Here is an 8,691-nt window from a genome sequence, read left to right as displayed (position 1 = left end):
CCTCTACCAAATCTGAACAAAACCCACACTTTGGATTCTCACTCCAAGAATACTGAGGACTTTGAGTGATGATGTCATCTTCGTTTCCTTCTGTTTAAGTGATGATTGTTCGAGGTAGATGGTTGGGTTTTAGACTCGCTGTGAAGAAGAAGTCTTCAACTGATATGATCTCTTGATCTCTTTAGCATTATGAATGTATATTAGTATGTTTGAATGTCTATGTGGTAATTCTGGCCTAATGAATTAGAAAGATCCGCTTCCACTCGTAGGTACTTTTGAATAAGAGTTCCTTCCGTTATTGAACCTATAAATTGCATTTGTAAAGTCTAAATCCAATAAACTAAGATCTATGGCTATTGTATGAATACTTGGACTTTATGTAGAGACATAAAGATGGATCAAGTTCGAGGAAATAGCCAAAACAGTCTATAGTATATGAATAAGGTTGGGTGCCTTATTCTGATAACACTATCAGATGTGGCCTACTCTGTAGTTGTTACAATTTGTTGTAAAGGTGCTATAAACAAAGTGATCCTGATTAGTTCGTGTATTGGCATGAGAAGTGAGGGCGTCCTGTGCAATGAGTTTGTATAAGATTGGACTAAGAAATAAGTCACTTTTACTTTATAATGTTGTTTACTGTTAAAGACTGACTATTTCGTTTAGATGACCTAGGTAACTCGATCTTAATCCTGAATTAACTATGAACTCCTGTTTATTCGGGATTATCCTTAGATTTGCATAGGTAAGGGTTGGCTTAACAGCGCCGGCTTAATAAGCCTCCCATTTCAGGGGTAAGATTGGGTAGATAGCTGGGGACATAGGGTGCAAGACAGAATTTACGCCTACTCGATTTAGGGATAGGAGAAAGGTTTGGTTCTCTTAAGTACTGAATCTAAGTCTTGAATAAGGGGCCCCACCCTCTCATTGGCCCGAGAGGGATCCGGTTTAGTGACTGGATTACAAACCAATTGTTCATTAGAGGATTAGTGGAACTTAAGGAGTAAGAAGTAAAATCAGAACAACATATTGACCCGGCCATTATTACGAACAATCTGTGAGGGGTGACTTACTGATTATGGCTAAATCAAGTGGACACAAATATATCTACAGTGAGGAGAGTGAAACTATCGAGCTATAGTAGTATGACTTGATAGTTAACGAATACTGATTAATTTGGTCTAAAGAGTTTTAGCTAATTAATCTTAAATCGTTGGAGCTCATGATCTGTAGGTCCATAAGGTCCCTCTACTAGCTCGTAAAATATGAACACCTTGAATTAATAAATTGAGTGAATTTGGAATGATATCAATTTGAATTGTTCAAATTGAATCTTAATTTGAAAATGTTCAAATTGAAATTAGGGTTTGAATTTGAATAAGTTCTAATTCAAAATTAGGGTTTTATATAATTATATTTGATATAATTAAACATTTAATTTGGTGAAGTTAAACGAAATTTGAGAGTTCATAATATTTAAATAATAATTACATGAATAGGATTCATGTTTAAAATTAGGTATGTGATTAATTTAATATTTGATATTAAATTATTTAATTAATTAAATATGTTTAATTAATTAAAAAGCAAATTAATTTTTTTAAATTTCAAATTGAATTTAAGAAATTGAAATTTGGTGTTTTTTATTTAATTAATTGTGAATTAATTAGATCAAAATTTAGTTAATTTTGGAATTGATTAAAAATTGAATTGAAAAATGAAAATTTGGTTTAAGTGGGAATATCCCACAAACCACACCTAGTTGGAGGTGTTCTTCTTATAATCACACACAAGTCCCACTGACTTAGCAACTTGGAGCTGGCATTTGTGGAGTTCAAAAATGCTTGCATGTAAAGGTTGAATAAAAGACTTCAAATTTTGCTAAGTCTTGTGTGATTGAGTGGCTAAAGAAAGGTTCTCTGCAACTTTCTTCTTCTCTCTTGAAACCCACAAAATTCCCTTAACAAATTCACTCAATTTGGAGTTCCACCACTCAAATTGAAGACTGAGAAGAATTGGAGTTGAATCACGTGAAAAGCAGCTTGGAATTGAAAGGATTCATCAAAGGTATGTTAAACATGAAACTCTCTTCGGATTTCTGTCAAGGCATGCTTTTAGAACTCAAATGAACTGTAATTAAAGTGTTTATTGATTCTGTTTTTCTCCGTTGCATGTTAATTTACTCTATCAATATTAAGCATAAAACTAACCAATTTCTAAGCCTAAAGAACGCACTTTTGGAGTGTCTATCAAACATAAGGTTTGATACTGTGACCAAATCTTATGGCTTTGCTTAGAATGTTGATGAGCCTTGTGTATACAAGAAGATCATCAACAGTTTAGTTGCTTTTCTATTGTTATATGTAGACGATATCCTACTTGTTGGGAATGGTGTAGGTCTACTGACTGAAGTTAAGAATTGGCTAACGACCCATTTCCAAATGAAAGATTTGGGAGAGGCTCAGTTTGTTCTTGGAATTCAGATCTTTATAGATTGAAAGAACAAAACGCTAGCTCTGTCTCAAACATCATATATTGACAAGATGCTTGTCAAGTATTCGATGCAGAACTCCAAGAGATGTTTATTACCTTTTAGGCATGAAGTTATATTTTCTAAAGAACAGTGTCCTAAGACACCTTAAGAAGTTGAGGAAATAAGACAAATCCCCTATGCATCCACTGTTGATAGCCTAATATATACGATGTTATGTACTTGACCTGACATCTACTATGTGGTGAGGATAGTCAGTAGATATTAGTCTAATCCAGGATATGATCACTGAACCACCGTTAAAAATATCCTCAAGTATCTAAGGAGAACGAAGGACATCATGTTTGTGTATGGTTATAAGGATCTGATCCTTATAGGAAACACGAACTCTGATTTCCAAACTGATAAGGATTCTAGGAAATCTATATCGGTATCAATGTTCACTCTTAATGGAGGGGCAGTAGTCTGGAGGAGCACTAAGAAATGGTACATTGCTGACTCCATTATGGAGGCTGAGTATGTAGCGACTTGTGAAGCTGCTAAGGAAGCTGTTTGGCTCAGGAAATTCTTGATTGATCTAAAAGTTGTTCCGGATATGTCAAAGCCCATCACACTTTATTGTGATAATAGTGGTGTTGTGGCTAATTCCCGAGAGCCTAGGTGTCACAAGCGCGGTAAACACATAGAGCAGAAATTTAGACGAGATTGTGCATCGAGGGGGTGTGATCAGCACAACGTTGCTGATCTATTTACAAAGGCCCTCACGATTAAGGTGTTTGAGGGTCACCTACAGAGTATGAGTCTATGGGACAAGACACGTGGGCAAGTAGGAGATTTGTATTGGGCGACGCAGATAGCTTTGGAGCATAATATTGTCGATCCATTTACTAAGGCCCTCATGGCTAAGGTGTTTAAGGGTCACCTACAGAGTATGGGTCATGGGACAAGCCACGTTTAGACTAGAGCAAGTGGGAGATTTGTACTGGGTGTGTTATGCCCTAGTTTATTAATTTGTGTACTTTGTATTTTAGATTAACTTTTACATTATACACACCACTAGCTTTAGGTAAAGTGGGAGATTGTTGGGGTTAATGTCCTAAATCTCATAGAGTCCTATAGTTTGTAATTGTATTGTACAAATATTTTATTTATTTAATAACTGTTGGGGTTGATACCCTAAAGTCTTGTGTCATGTAGTTTGTAAACAATTTGTATGAACACTTGTGTTGTATGATATATGATATTTACTTAACATCTTGTGTTTTGCTCAGTTGATTATTTTATTTGCTTTACCATAAACCAATAAACAAAATATCATTGGTTATTTGTATGTGACTCAAGTATGTATGTGGTGACATACAAGTGAATCATGTCTTGAGTGATAACTAAAATGGTTTGTAGTATATAGATATAGGAGGGAAACCTTATCCTGATAATACTACGGATGCGGCCTGCTTTGTGGAGGTCACAAGTGTTGTGACTTGTCACAGATGGTCTGATCCCGATCATTCGGTTAGGGACATGCGAGTGAAGGCATCCTATACAAAGCGTTTGTATAAGACCTGACCACGAAGTGTTAACGTCTCATTATTTAACACCGTGCATGACAAAGACTTCACTTCACTAGGATGACCATAGGTAACATGACCTCAATCCTGAGTGAGTTGGGAACTCCTGCCATTGAGGGCGGTCCTTTGATTTGTATGGGTGCAAGTGACCAGGTCGCCGATTCAAACTTACCATTTTGGGGATTCGTCTGATTTGAGAGCTGGGAACTCAACTACACAAGATGGAATTCACTCCTTCCCTGAGGTAGGGGTAAGTAGATAGATAGCTCTCTTAAAGGCTGATTCCGGGGCTTGAACGATGTGGCGCCACACATCTTCTCTTGGCCCGAGAGGTGTTCACATATAGCTGGACTATGTTGTATTGTTCATTAGATGAATCAATGATACTTAAGGAGTGAGATGTAACTACAGCAAAACGGTAATTTGGCCCAACTGTACTTACGAGCACTGTGAATGGTCATCATACTCATGATTGGTTATATCCGATGGACACAGAAATATATCTGTGGTAAAAAGAGTTAAGCTGTTGGTCTTTAGTGGAATGCCTGACAGTTAATGGATGGTGAATATCGTGGCTAAAGAGTTTAGTTAGCGATTCACGGACCATTGGAGCTTCAAGCCACAAGTCCATTTGGTCTCCTGGGTAGCTTAGATAAAGTCGAGAATCAGTGTTTGGGTCAATTTGAAATGTTCAAATTGACAAGAGGAAGTTCAATTATATATGATATAATTGGACAGGTTAATTATATATGATATAATAGACTAAATGTATGAGATACATTATTTTAGAGGAAATTAGATATAAATATGATTTATATCAAGTAGAGGAGAAAATAATATAGTAGATATGTGATATCAAACTATAAGATAAAAATATAATATGATTATATTTATTATAATTGATTAATTATATGATAATTAAGCCAATTTATCACGTTCAGATGTGGGTTAGTGGGAATGCGTTAGTTATTGTAACCGATGAAATAAAAATGAAATTGTTTCTTTTTGAATCATTCGGTTAATCGTGCGTCCAAAAAGAAAAAGAGAGATCGCGCTGGTGAAAAGTAAACGATCGCTTAAGTATTTCGAGAGCCTATATGATAGTCCTTCTCGCCTAAACGATCATCCACCTCGCGCTTAAACGATCGCACACTAGTTCCTATACGATCGGATAGCTTCCTTAAACAATCGTAGTGTGTGTCGAGTTTGCTAAACGATCATATACCATTTCCTAAACAACCGTTCAGTAAAATCTACACGATCGTGTAGCTTCTCCTAAACGATAAACATTTTGCTATACGATAGCGCCTTTTCCCTTCCCATTTGCTTATCGCCTACACGATCCATGCTTCCTCCTTCCTCTACCAAATTCACCAAAGACCACGCTTTGGGTTCTCACTCCGAGAATACGTGGGGCTCATTTCTGGTGCTCTAGTCCCCCTTTCGGTCGTCAGTTTGAGGTTGTGCGTGCTACTACATTGACGATCAGGTGGAGGTTTCCGCTACGTTGAGTTTTGAAGTTTGAAGACTGACTTCAACTGGTATGGTAACTCTCTCCCTTGTTTATTGTTGTTCAAAGCATGCCTTTAATTTACTGTTTGTTTGCATAACTGTATGTTTGTATGTATATTGTGTATTTCGATCATGGTAAGATCGGAGTGATCCCAACGCGCTCATGGAACTCTTCGGTAAGAGATTTTTTGGGTAGAAAAAATTATATTATTAAAGAAACGGGAAAGTTTCATTAGGGACGGATGGGGTTGTGCACGCAATCATGCGTTAGACATGGCTTATGCATTTACGCCTATGCGTCTGAGGTCATGCGTCGGAATGAAAATGCATTAATTTAGTATGCAATGACCATGCGTTCCTATCACAAGTTTTCTTATGCTCGCGCCAAGTATAATGCGAATGCAAGTTTCTCGGATAATCCAAGGTCAAACACAGGGACTTGTCACTCAATAATGCTTGTGAAGCAATGCGTTTGAGGCGATGAAAAGAAAAATAAAAAAGAAGAAGTTTAATGGATTTACACACTACTCTTACTCCTATCTAAACAGATTGAGCAATGAAAGACTTGCGATGAGAATAGATAGATACACAACAACCATTAATGCATAGTAATGTTTGTTATCTTAAATCGCTTGAGTAATCCTAGCTCATTGCACTAACGCATTGCACACCTCTCGGTGGTCAGCCACATGACTATATCTCTATAGGGCATGGTTGGGTCGAGCATAAGATTATGCCTATCTCTAGAAACAATGCATACTTTTCTTTAGTGCGTTCCATCTCTTACTTTCTCAGGTAGTGAGATGCGACTATTTAACTTATAGACAAGCATTGCGACATCCCATAGACAAGCATTGCTATAGCCTTTCATCAAGCAAAGAGGATTAACTCACTATACTCGCACAACGTACACCTCTCGGTGGGTTGCTATATGCGTCCTATCTCTAGGCTACATGATTAAACATGCGATCGCCTTTGATAAATAAACGATGAAATAAACAATGATAGAGATAAAGGTGATGAAGATGACGGCAATGAAGGAATCAAGATATGCATTGATCACAAAATGTCTTAATAACTCAAGCTAAAATGTAATACAATACAGAGATTAGAAGAGAAATGAAGGACTCTGCGTCAAGGCTGCCAGTGGTGCCATGGATGAATGGTGGAGATGTCTCTCTTGATCTTTATCTCCGACGTAAGCTCCGGTCGTCACTCGGTCTGGTTTGTGGAGGTGAAGAATTCTCATTAAAAATCTTGCTTAAGCTCTCATCTGTGATCGCAGGCAGAAGTTCGGATGTCTTGAAATAAAGGTCCAAAAGGCTATTTATAGAGTTTAAACGCCGACAGCTATCATGATTGCATTATGGCTCACTGCTGCTTTTGTCGCGGTATAGGTAATGTCATATCGTCTTATCTTGTTGATACTCCCAAGTTATGTGTTCGAGCTTGATTCAGCTGAAGCATCAACGCATCCTTCCCATCTTGCGATCGTCCTTCTATTATGGTTGTCACTCCGTGGCCGCAATTCCCAAATGATCACCGCATCTGCTTGATCACCGCAACTTTCGTGCAATGGACGCATTCGATCACCGCAACTTCCATACGATGGGCGCATTTGATCACTGCAACTTCCATGCGATGGACGCATTCGATCACCGCAACTTCCATGTGATGGATGCATGCGATCCAACTTTCAACGTATGCGTTTGTCTTTGCGATCGCCTGGCTTTAGCACATGCGTTTGTCTGCGATTGCTTATTTCAAACGCATGCGTTTGACTCCTGCGATAGTTACAAAAATAGACATTTTGGCTTGGAGTAACGCATAATATTGGGGTAAGTGAGGATTTAGGTGTTAATCGACACAAAGCTCAAATTTTCACAAATTCTAAGTATTATCACCGCATTTTCTACTTGTTAACCCTCATATTTCTAAAAAAAAGGCTTATAATAACTGGTATTTCTGCCAGTTATCAAGATCCTTCAATATATATGATGTTTTATTTCAAAATTAGTTGCATTAACTACAAACCAATAAACTAACATCTAAGGTTATCTTGTAGCTTAAACATGTATGTAGAGACATACGGGTGAATCATGTTTAAGTGATAAAATAAATGATCTGTAGTAGATGGATAAGGCTGGATACATTATCCTAGTGACACTACGAGTATGATCTGTTTTGTAGATGTTACAATTGTTGTAAAGAGCTACAAATGATTTGATCCTAATCATTCATGTAGAGACATGTGAGTGGAGGTATTCTATACAAAGGATTTTGTATAAGACCAGACTACAAAATGTTTAGTCTCATTATATAACATTATTCATAATAGAGACTTACATTTCACCAGGATGACCATAGGTAACATGACCTGAATCCTGAGTGAGTTGTGAACTCCTAACTATGAAGGCGGTCTTTTGATTTGTATAGGTGAGAGTGGCCAGATCGTCGACTCAATAAGCCTACCATTTTGGGGATTCATCTGATTGGAGAGTTGGGAACACAGCTACACAAGAAGGAATTCACACATTTCCCAATGTCGGGGTAAGTAGATAAATTACTCCCTTAAGTTCTGATTTCGGGGCTTGAACAATGTGGCACCATACCCTCTCCTGGCTTGAGAGTGGTTTGGTCATAGTTGGACTATGATTTATTGTTCATTAGAGGGATCAGTGGTACTTAAGGAGTTAGATGTAACTATAGGGGCAAAACGGTAATTTTGGCACATACTTACGAGCAATTTGTGAAGGGTCATTGTACTGTTGATTGGTTATATCCAATGGACATTGAAATATATCTGTAATGCGAATAGTGCAGTTGTCGATCTTTAATGGAGTGCCCGATAGTTAAAAGATGATGAATAATTTAATTAAAGAGTTTAATTAATTATTCATGTACCGTTGGAGCTTCAAGCTATAGGTCCATAAGGTCTCATCGGTAGCTCAACGAGATTTAATGAGAATCAAATTTTGGATTAATTTGAATTCTTCAAATACATTGATGGATTTAATTAATTATATATGAGATAATTAATTTAAATTTAAATTCTATATGATATGGTTACCATAATGTATTTGATGCATTATTAAGTATTTATTTGAGAGAAATTAAATA

The sequence above is a fragment of the Benincasa hispida genome, chromosome 1 (assembly GCF_009727055.1).
Source record: "Benincasa hispida cultivar B227 chromosome 1, ASM972705v1, whole genome shotgun sequence".
Taxonomy (NCBI): Eukaryota; Viridiplantae; Streptophyta; class Magnoliopsida; order Cucurbitales; family Cucurbitaceae; genus Benincasa; species Benincasa hispida.
The sequence above is the reverse complement of the archived record's forward strand: the minus strand, read 5'-3'. Positions refer to the sequence as shown.